The following is a 12,286-nucleotide window of genomic DNA, read 5'->3' as shown; positions in this document are numbered from 1 at the left end:
GGTTCAATACTACATAAGGTTTCAGGTATCCACTGGGGGTCTTAGAACACATCAGTTGAAGATAAGGAGAAACTACTGTACTTAACTTGGAAGTAGTAGCCCGATGCTTCCTTATTATCTTCATCATTGCTCCTAAATTATAAAAGCTTAAGAAGTAGAAGTACTTTAAGATCATATTGTTCAACTCCTATCATTTTACAGATAAAGATATTGAAGTCTTTCTTCAGTTTTTCCCATCTTGATCCAGAGATGCAAAGCTTTTGGGCTTGCTTAAATGTAGTTCTAAAGTTTTCCACATTTCCATCTATAAATATATTGCAAAATTTTTTTCTTTGAACAAAGAAAATTAAATCAGAGCAAAAACTGAAAATTTTTATTTTCTCAGAGACCAGAAAAGCTAAAGAAAAACAATTAAATAAGAGAATTCGCTTCAAACCCAAGTAGCCCTTGTATTTCCTAGGGGTTTTCCTTCTGAATTTTCTTTTCTTTCTTGCTTTACTTAGTATTATATTTTTCAAAATTTGATGAAGTACTCTTTTATGAGATAATAAATATGTCTTCATATAAGTATTGCTGAGCTTTAAAACAAGTTTTTAGAATTTTTAGTTTTCTCCTAAAAACCTTAAGTTTTTAGTTTTACCAAATTTATTTGCTATCCCTCTATGAAGATATATTCTCTTTGATTCCATCTCTAATTCCTCCAATCTCCATATACAAATTGGAGCATTCTTTACTTTTTCTTGGCAGTACTGGGGGTTGAATTCAGGGCCTTATGCTTGCTAGGCAGGCACTCTACCACTTAAGCCATTTCACCAGCCAAATTAGAGTATCTTTTTATGCAAGAAGAGATTGCTAGAGTTGGCAACTAGCAGTCTCTACCATAGCATTATATAATAATATATATATTATATATAATATAATTTAGGAATATTTTTTGTTAGAAACTACTATCATCCCCTCCCCAATACACACTTCCCAATGGCATAGAGATCATATTTCTTAGCTTCTCTTGCAGCTGGGCTTCAGTCATGTGATTAAGTTACAAAAATATAAGCAAAATTTTTTTTTCTTGAGGAGTATTTTGTTACATGAGTCAAAGTGAAGAATAAAGTCAGAAACCCACAAAAAATTCAAAAACAAAATATTTTATGAGTCTTCTAGAAAGTACTTAAATGGAACTGATTCTGCTGAGAAATGTCCTTCATTTACCATAGGAGATAAATGGGCGTTCCTCTAGTCCTCATGGATCATGACAGACCTGTGGTTAGAATGTTGATAGAGAAAAATAGAAGTCTGAGGCCCTGAAGACACCTTGGACCACAGCACACCAGCTATAGACTGCTGATCCTCAGACTTTTGTTCCAAAAGAGATAAATAACATTCCATCTTGTTTAAACCATATTATTTTAGGTTTCTCTGTTGTATGCAGACAAACATAATATTAACATAAAGCATCTACATATTTTCCAGAAAGTATAAATGAAAGGATCAAGTTAATATGGCTGGCAAATACCCAATCAGAACATTCCTCAATCTATGTTAGTGCATGCTGGGATAGGATGGAGCACTGGCAGGCACTATCCTAAAGAAATGTACTGAACTCTTCAAAGTTCACTATGTTCTAATCATGGTAATGACTTTCATAACTTGAACAACAGCATTTGCATTGCTTCTGAAAGTTTACTAAATACTCTCACATACATTATCTCATTGAACCTATAATTGATCAGCCAGTCTGACAGGCTGAATTATCTCCATTTTACAAATGTGGAAACTGCCCAAGGTCACACAGTTTGTAAGTAGTAGGGCAAAAACTTAAACCTTAATCTCAGGAATATAAAGATAATTTCATGAGTATAAACTGAATCACACAATAAGGATAATTCTTAAAGAAATTCAGAAAGTTTAAAATGATCATGATTAATACTAATTAATGAACAGAAATAAAAATATTGTGATTATGAAATAGACTGGCCATAAATAAATGTCTCTGGTATTTCATAGAATTTACATAAAGACTTTTAAAAATTAACTTTCCCAACTGGTTAGCAGTCTGCAAAAAACTGAAACTAGATCCATGTTTATCACCTTATACCAATATTAACTCAAAATGGATCAAGGATCTTAATATCAGACCCAAACTCTAAAGTTGGTACAGAAAAGAGTAGGAAATACTGTGGAATTAATAGGTATAGGCAAGAACTTTCTCAACGGAACCCCAGCAGCTCAGCAACTAAGAGATAGCATAGATAAATGGGACTTCATAAAACTAAAAAGCTTCTGCTCAACAAAAGAAATGGTCTCTAAACTGAAGAGACTACCCCAGAGTGGGAGAAAATATTTGCCAGCTACACATCAGACAAAGGACTGATAACCAGAATATATAGGGAACTCAAAAAACTAAATTCTCCCAAAATTAATGAACCAATAAAGAAATGGGCGAGTAAACTAAACAGAACTTTCTCAAAAGAAGACATTCAAATGGCCAAAAAACACATGAAAAAATGCTCACCATCTCTAGCAATAAAGGAAATGCAAATTAAAACCACACTAAGATTCTACCTCACCCCTGTTAGAATAGCCATCATTAGCAACACCACTAACAGGTGTTGGCGAGGATGCAGCGGGGAAAAAGAACCTTCTTACACTGCTGATGGGAATGTAAACTAGTACAACCACTCTGGAAAAAAATTTGGAGGCGACTTAAAAATCTAAACAGTGATCTACCATATGATCCAACAATAACACTCCTGGGGATATACCCAAAAGACTGTAACACAGGTTACTCCAGAGGCACCTGCACACCCATGTTTATTGCAGCACTATTCACAATAGCCAGTAATGGAAACAGCCAACATGCCCCACCACTGAAGAATGGATTAAGAAAATGTGGTATCTATACACAATGGAATTTTATGCAGCCATGAAGAAGAATGAAATGTTATCATTCACAGGTAAATGGATGGAATTGGAGAACATCATTCTGAGTGAGGTTAGCCTGGCCCAAAAGACCAAAACTCGTATGTTCTCCCTCATATGTGGACATTAGATCAAGGGCAAACACAACAAGGGGACTGGACTTTGATTACATGATAAAGCGAGAGCACACAACAAAGGTATGAGGATAGGTAAGACACCCAAAAAACTAGATAGCACTTGTTGCCCTCAACACAGAGAAACCAAAGCAGATAATTTAAAGCAACTGAGACCAATAGGAGAAGTGGACTAGGAACTAGAGAAAAGGTTAGTTCGAGAAGAATTAACTTAGAAGGTAACACACATGTACAGGAAATCAATGCATGTCAACTCCCTGTATAGCTATTCTTATCTCAACTAGCAAAAACCTTGGTCTTTCCTATTATTGCTTATACTCTCTCTTCAACAAAATTAGAGATAAGGGCAGAATAGTTTCTGCCGGGTAGTGAGGGGTAAGGGCGGGGGGTTCGGGGGGTATGGGAGGGGGCAGGGGGAAGGGGGAGAAAAAAAATAAAATAACTTTTATAAGAATTTTAAATTTAAATAAAATTGTTTTTTCAATTAAAAAAATTAACTTTCCCATTTACTAACAGAGGAAACACTGTATTTAATTTTAAACTGATGACAGCTCCACTTCCTTCTTAGATCCTGTATTTTGAACCGGAGAGGAAAACAAATAAATGAGGGGCAGCACTTGAACTATGAAGTAGCAAAGGGAAAAACAGCTTCTCTATAATGGTAATTTCTTGTTGGATAACCTATGGCCAGACCCTATCCACTATGCAACACTTCCGCAATTGCTTCTAAAAGTGACAGTTCAGAAAACTTACATTCCTCAAGTAACTCAACTCATCAAGGACAGGTGAATTAAGCTTCAGTTCAGCTCAACAGTCCCACACTGCCATGTCACAGACAGGCACCCAGGCTCAACAGCCCTAGCAATGGAGTCTAACTACATGAGACCTGGTTCCTAATCTTGGTCCTATAGATGACTCCTTGGCGCATCATGCAAGTTATTTAACCTCCATCTTCTCTAGATAAGGGTGAGAAGGATATTTTACTTTCCAAGACAATATGGAAACCAGATTAAACACAAGCAAACATTTTGCTTCTATATATTTACTATAACTAGATATGGAGAATAAAATGTTACATTCTCTTCTATTTTTATTTATACTTTGTCTTTCCAAATAAAATGACCCATAAGGAAACCTTGATAAAGGGTCCTAGTTTAAGAAAAGTGTTAAGCTAAAAAGAAGAATTTGAATGGTGCCAAGGCAGGAGAGAAGACCAAAGAAACTATCAATTTCATTTTCTTGAGGCTGGTAGCAAGCTTATTAGGTCATGCAGTGTAATATTTCTTACAGAAATATTAAGTACTGCATTTTAAAGGCAGTACTTAAATACAGAATTCTTCCTGAATTATTTCCTGTTTTTTATTTAAAATAATGTGGATATGGACTGAGGACATGGCTTAAGTGGTAGAGTGTCTGCCTAGCAAGTACACAGCCCTGAGTTCAAACCTCAGTAGTGTAAAAATAAATAAAATGAAATAAAGTGGATATAAATATCTTCACATATTTTCTCCTGTCTTTTGAATTACCTCCGTAGGATATATTCTCAGAAGCAGGGCTCCAGAATCAAAAGATATGCTCATTTTTACGACTGGTTGTATACTGCCAGACTAGACTAACCAAGAAATCTTCACAGATGTCCTAATACAAAACTGTTTGTTTTAACCAATTCAAAAATATCTTAATTTGCAATGTTTTAATTATTAATAAACCTAAATATTTAGTTAGGTTATCTTTCCCCTTATATGGACTTCAAAAATTTTTAACTGTAAAAACAATACGTGAGGGGCCAGGTATGATGGTACATGTCTATAATCCCAGTTACTCAGGAAGCAGAAGTAGGAGGACTGCAGTTTGGGCAAAAGTACAAGACCCTATCAAAAACAAACTAAAGCAGGACTGGGGGCATGGCTCAAGTGGTATAGAACTCGCCTAGCAAGTATAATGCCCTAAATTCAATCTCAGTATTGGGGAAAAAAAAAAAAGTCTTTAGTAAGGCCCAGAAATAAGATAAAACACTGTGAGTTCTACAACTGTACATAGTTCAGTGTAACTGGAGAAAATTTTGAAAAGAAAATGCTGCTATATGGAGAATTTTTTAAAAACTACCCTATCGAGCTGGTAGAATGCTCAAGTGGTAGACCACCTGCTTAGCAGGCATGAGGCCTTGAGTTCAAATCCCAGTATTGTTCCAAAAAAAGAATATATAAAAACTGTCCTATCATAAGGTTTGTATGTCATAATAATTTGAAGAATTACTGAAAGATTTTAAGCAGATCCAATTTAGATTTTAGAAAGATCATTTTGATTTAAAAAAAAAATAGGCTGAAAGATTTGAAGGTAATAAGACCAACATAAAACTGCTGAATCATTCAATAAAACCTTATATATTTTCTTTTTTCTTAAAGAGATGATAGGTTGTTGTTAGTTTCATTAACATTTTTAAATAGTAAATAAGGTGTTTTAAGCATAATCAGGAAGTTATCTTTTTAAAACTGTAAACTTTCTTAAATACTTCTAGCTTTGACTAACTTCTTAATATTGTTTTGTTTTTTTAAAGTCCCCTTGTGGAGCTAGGGATGTAGTTCAGTGACAGACAGCATGCCTGTCTGGTTCAAGACCCTGGGTTTGATCCCCAGCATTGCCAAAAGAATAAAATAAAAATCCTTTTGGATCTTCCAGTTAAACATATCAGATTAAATATAAGAGTTTCCTTTTTCTCCCTACAAAACCTCTGCTAAAATATCACTGAAGAGATTTTAAAAAGACCTAAAGCCTATCACCTGATGATCTCAATAGACATAGAAAAACAATTTAACAAAATCTAGCACCCACTCCTTAAAAAAAAAAAAAAAACTAAGCTAGGAACATAGGAAACTTTCTGCAACCTAATAAAGATAAAGAGCATCTATAAAAACCCAACAGCTAACATAATACTTCATGGTGAAAGACTTGAATGCTTTCCCTCATCAGGAATAATACAGGATGTCACCTTTTCCCTCTTCCCAATATTGCACTGATGCAACTGCATTAGTGAGTCAGCACAATTAGGAAAGAAAGAAATAAAAAGAATATGAATTGGAAAGGAAGAAGTAACATAATCTCTACTTGCAAATGACATAATCTTGGTATAGCACAAGAAACCACACAAAGAAACTATTAGAGCTGGATGTGGTGGTGCTAGTCTGTAATCCCAACTACTCTGGAAACTGAGGCAGGGGATCACAAATTAAAGGCCAGCCTGGCAAAATTAGTATACCCTGTCTCAAAAAAAAAAGGGAGGAAGGAGTGAGTAGCTCAGTGGTACAATGCTTGCCTAGCATGTATGAGGTCTTATGTACCACAAAAAAAGAAAGAAAGAAACTATTGGCGCTAATAAACAAGTTTAGCAAGATGGAAGGACACTAGATCACTATTAAAATTAATTGCTTCTGGGAAAGAACAGTCTTTTTTTTTTTTTTTTTAAACAGTGCTGGGGTACCTGGGTATTTATATACAAAAGAATGATTTTGGACTTCTACCTTAAACCATTTATAAAATATTAACACAAAATGGATCAAAGCCCTAAATGTGAAAGCTAATACTATAAAATATTTAGAATAAAAAATGTATGTGATTCTTTATGATCTTGGTTTAGGTAACAATTTCTTAGACAACACCTAAAGCAAAAGGCAACCAAAAAAATAGATAAATTGGATTTCATCAAAATGAAAAACTTCTGTGCTCCAAAGGATACTATCAAGAAAATGAAAAACAACCCACAAAATGGGAGAAAATATATGCAAATTACATCTCATAAAGGTCTAATATACATAACATACAAAGACTTTTATAATTCAACAATAAAAGGACAAACCAATTAAAAACAGGCAAAGGATTTAAATAAATATTTCTCCAACGAAGACTACCAAAACTCAAAAACACATGAAAGGATGCTCAGCAATGTTAATCACTAGGGAAAGGCAAGCCAAAAACCACAATGAGACAAAGACTTACCAAATTAGAATGGTCATAATAAAAAGATATTCCAAGGGCAGTGATATGCCTGTAATCCCAGCTACTCAGGAGGCTAAATGGGGAGGACTGTGAGTATGAGGCCAGCTTGGGCCAACTTAGTGTGCCCAACCAAGTCAAGAAAAAAAAAATACAAACTATAAAAAGTGTTGGGGAGAATGTGAGATGTGGGGAAACTGGAATCCTTGTATATTACTGGTGGGTAAAATTGAGCAGCTGCTTTGGAAAAGTTTGAGAGTTCTTAAAAAACTTCAAATAGAGTAACTATGTGATCCAGAAGTTCCACTCCCAGGTATATGACCAAAAGAAATGAAAATAGGTGTTGAAACAAAAACTTGCATATATACATATATATTAATAGCAGTATTTGCCATAACATCCACAAAGTGAAAATAAAACAAATGTCCATCAATTGAGGAATAAACAAAAGTGTGTTATAGAACTAAGTATTATTTAGCCACAGCAAGGAATGAAGTACTGAAACATATACTGCAGCACCAATGATGAAAACATGCTCAGACCCAAAACTACATATAATATGATACCATTTACTTTATGAAAGGCCCAGAATTGGCAAATCCATAGACAGAAAGTAGATTAGTGGTTGCCAGGGGCTGGAGAAAGGGAAAGCGGAGAATGACTACTAATTAGTATAGGGTTTATTTTAGGTGTGATAAAGTGTTTGAGAATTGTGTCATGGTGGTGATAACACAACCTTGTGAATATACTAAAAAACACTGAAATTATACTAATTGAATTTAAAAGGGTGGATTTTATGGTAGGTTAATTTATATATCAATAAAAGAAGACAGATTTATAAAAACAGTGTTAAAGTTAAGATGGAAGCAAATGAGATGTTAGTTATTTGGAAGATGGAAATTAGACAAACTGGTAATAACTAATACAGTGGACAGAAGAAAAGCTAGCATTAAGTGGCTATACTGAGAAAAGATTTAAGAAACATACCCTCTCATACAACATCAGAAGGCTTATAAACTGTAAGTATCAGGTTCTTCTGAAGGCACGGGCAAAAGTAAAGATAAAAACTGAAAGCTGGGATAAAGTTTATGTAAGAGGGCTGGGGGTGTAACTCAGTGTTAGAGCACTTGCTTAGCCTGCCCAAACCCCGTGACTAGCACACATAGCCTCTGGGTTAAATCCCCAGCACCACACACACACAAAAATTGCACAAGAGACAGTTATATTTCTAGATTCTCTTTCCAACCTGATATGGTAAAGTTAGGACTCCTCCTCCACTCAGAGTTAACATTAAAAGTTTGTTCTCTTTTTATAGGCTCAATCAGAAGGCTATTGAATTTGAGAACACTAAGAACAGTTGAAGAGAGCACCACCCTACTAAACAGGAGGATTACATAAAAGTCTACTTATTAATCTGGAAGAATCCACTGTACTCAGCAACTGAACAGGTAACTAAGACACTCTAGAACTTAAGGAAACCCTCTATGTACTTTCCAAAGCACACAAATGTATCCAACAAGAAAAAAGGAACAGAGAAGAGAAAAATAAATGAATAAGCAAAAATGAAACCCCACAATTAATATTATCAGAAAAACAATATAAATTTAGAAAACAAAAAACAAGTAAACAGAAATTTAAAAATAACGTAGTAGAAGTGATGTAAGTTTTATGTGTCAATTTGAATGGGTTGAGGGATGCTCAGATAGCTGGTAAAACACTTCGAGTTTTGTCTGTGAAGATATTTCTAGAAGAGGTTAGGATCTGAATCAGTAAACTGAGTAAGGAAGATTAGCTCTCACCAATGTGGAAGTCATCATCCAATCCACTGAGGATCCAAAACTGAACAAAAATGCAGAAGAAAGGAAAATTGTCTTCTTGGCCTTGGACATGGGGAGTTCAAGATTTTTGAGTATTGAAACTCTGGAACTTTTCATCTTTGCATATGCAGGTGGTGCTGGGGATCAAACTCAGGGCCTTATCCATCCTAGACATTTTCTCTACCCTTGAGCTACATCCATCCCCAGCCCTAATTTTTATTGTTATCTTAGAGTATATTCCTTTTACTTATAAAAAAAAGTTTACTATAAAACAGTATGCCATGATATGCCAGTAGGAGCCTCATATGTCTCATGTTTACCTCCCACATCTCTTGACTATGTCAAGAGGCCATGTTGAATAACTGGCCTATTCTATCTGGGCTCATGAAAGTATACTCTTTATTTACAAAATAAAATTGCCTGATACATTTTCAGAGTATACCCCATCACTAAACAACACATGACTGTATATCTAAGTCTATATGTATCCTATTGGCTCTCTTCCTCTGAAGAACTCTGACTTTACAGTATTTAATATTCAACAGGTATTTTAATTTTTAATATTCTTATTTGAAGACTAGGAGTATTGAAACTGAGGGAAAGGTTAAAGATAATCACAGAACATACAACAACAAAAAGAAGGGAAAGAAGGGAGAAAGGAGCCGGAAATAATAATGCATATCTGTAATCCCTACTTGGGAGGTAGAAACAGGAAGATCACAGTTCCAGGCCAGCCTGGGCAAAAAGTCATCCAGTCCTTGTCTCAAATATAAGCAGGGATGTGGTGCTTCACACCTATAAGCCAAGCTACTCAGGAGGCAAAGGTAGGATGGTCCAAGGCTGTCCAGCAAAAAATGCAAGACCCTCTCTGAAAAAAACACTAAAAGGAAAAAGTCTGGTAGTATAGCTTAGTGAGAGCATTTGCCTAGCAAGTGTGAGGCCCTGAGTTCAAAACCCAGCACTGCCAAAAAAAAAAAAAAAAAACTGGAGCATGAATCCATAAAGTTCATGTTTGAGTAGAATCAGTTCCAGAAAACAGACGAGACAATATCAAACATATGTTTTACAAAAACTTCTCAGAACTGAAAGACAAAACTTTCCATACTGAAAGGTCTCAAGACAATGAATGAAAGAAGGTCTGCACCAGTGTGCTGATCTACTTGAGCTATCACAAATCGGAAAGGCGTTAGATTTCTCAATAGCAACATAGAAAGCTAAAAGATAATGGAAAAATGTCTTTAAAATTCTAGGAGAAAATTATCTCCAGCAGAATTTTACATCTACCTAGACTGTCAATCAAATATAAGGGCAGTATAAAGACATTTTTAGACAAACAACACCCCCCAAATTTTACCTTGTATGTTCTTTCTTAGATGCAATCTTAGAGGATGCACTCTAACAAGAAAAAGTATATAAGGAAAACATAAGCTTGAGGAAATATGGATGAGACAAGTAATAGCCATGATAAGGATGAATCATTTAGAGAGCAAGCAGGCAGGAGGACCAAGAAGGTGAAGGAGTACACCAAAAAAGTTATCTTGAAGAAAAGAAATTGAAACTGAGAGAGTACCTTGATGCGCTTGTATGAACTGAAAAGACTGACTTTTTAAAGGCTGGAAAATTTAGGGACGAATTAAAGATGAGTTCATAGAAAATCTGTACACAATCCCAGCAATTGGGAAGTGGAGGCAGAAGGATCTTGAGTTCAAGGACAGTCTGGGCTGTCTTAAAAAGAGGAAGAACAAGGGGAGAAAAAGAAAGAAAAACATGCACAAAGGGAACTACTTACACAATATACATTCTTCTCAGCAGCCCATGGAACCTTCTCTAAAATAGATCATATCCTAGGGCACAAAGCAAGCTTCAGCAAATATAAGAAAACAGAAATTATACTGTGCATACTATCTGATCACACTGCAGTAAAAGCAGATCTCAACAACAAAAACAAAGGCAAAAAACATGCAAACAGCTGGAAACTATATAACTCATTATTTAATGAACAATGGATCATCGATGAAATAAAAGAGGAAATTAAAAAGTTCCTGGAAGTCAATGAAAATGAAAACACAACCTACCGGAACCTATGGGACACAGCAAAGGCAGTCCTGAGAGGAAAGTTTATAGCCATGAGTGCATATATTAAAAAGACTGAAAGATCCCAAATCAATGACCTAATGATACATCTCAAACTCCTAGAAAAACAAGAACAAGCAAATCCCAAAACAAATAGAAGGAGAGAAATAATAAAAATAAGAGCTGAAATCAATGAAATAGAAACCAAAAAAACCATACAAAGAATTAATGAAACAAAAAGTTGGTTCTTTGAAAACATAAACAAGATCGACAGACCCCTGGCAAACCTGACTAAAATGAGGAGAGAAAAAACCCAAATTAGTAGAATCAGGAATGTAAAAGGGGAGATAACAACAAACACCATGGAAGTCCAGGAAATCATCAGAGACTACTTCAAGAACCTATATTCAAATACATTTGAAAATCTTAAAGAAATGGACAGATTTCTAGATACATACGATCATCCAAAACTGAAACAAGAGGATATTAATCACCTGAATAGATCTATAACACAAAATGAAATTGAAGCAGCAATCAAGAGTCTCCCCAAAAAGAAAAGTCCAAAACCTGATGGATTCTCTACTGAATTCTATCAGACCTTTAAAAAAGAACTGATATCAACCCTCCTTAAACGGTTTCATGAAATAGAAAAGGAAGGAAAACTGCCAAACACATTTTATGAAGCCAGTATTACACTTATCCCAAAACCAGGCAAAGACACCTCCAAACAGGAGAACTATAGGCCAATCTCCTTAATGAACATTGATGCAAAAATCCTCAACAAAATAATGGCAAACCAAATTCAACAACACATCAAAAAGATTATTCACCACGACCAAGTAGGCTTCATCCCAGGAATGCAGGGGTCGTTCAACATACGAAAATCAATAAACGTAATAACCACATTAACAGAAGCAAAGACAAAAACCACTTGATCATCTCAATAGATGCAGAAAAAGCCTTTGATAAGATCCAACACCATTTCATGATAAAAGCCCTAAGAAAACTAGGAATAGAAGGAAACTACCTCAACATTATAAAGGCTATATAAGACAAACCTATAGCCAGCATTATACTTAATGGAGAAAAACTGTAACCATTCCCTCTAAAATCAGGAACCAGACAAGGATGCCCACTATCTCCACTTCTATTCAACATAGTACTGGAATTCCTAGCCAGAGCAATTAGGCAAGAAGAAGGAATAAAAGGAATACAAATAGGCAAAGAAACTGTCAAAATATCCCTATTTGCAGACGACATGATCCTATACCTTAAAGACCAAAAAACTCTACTCAGAAGCTTCCAGACATCATCAATAGCTACAGCAAGGTAGCAGGATATAATCAACACAGA

General features: G+C 35.2%; 1 protein-coding gene across 7 annotated transcripts in view; it reads right to left on the bottom strand.

The window, feature by feature from the left end:
• Positions 1-12,286, bottom strand: part of Cstpp1 (centriolar satellite-associated tubulin polyglutamylase complex regulator 1) — a 220,558-nt gene that overhangs the window by 191,564 nt on the left and 16,708 nt on the right. The window contains exon 1 of one of the 7 annotated variants that reach the window (XM_074044798.1): positions 8,031-8,330. The exons of 5 other annotated variants lie outside the window; for them this stretch is intronic. The gene's annotated coding sequence lies outside the window, so the exon portion shown is untranslated. Of the gene's footprint in view, positions 1-8,030; positions 8,331-12,286 lie in introns of those variants that run through there. One more of the 7 variants, XM_074044764.1, reaches the window with a different exon arrangement.

Source organism: Castor canadensis, chromosome 1 (assembly GCF_047511655.1).
Source record: "Castor canadensis chromosome 1, mCasCan1.hap1v2, whole genome shotgun sequence".
NCBI lineage: Eukaryota > Metazoa > Chordata > Mammalia > Rodentia > Castoridae > Castor > Castor canadensis.
The sequence above is the reverse complement of the archived record's forward strand: the minus strand, read 5'-3'. Positions and strand labels throughout refer to the sequence as shown.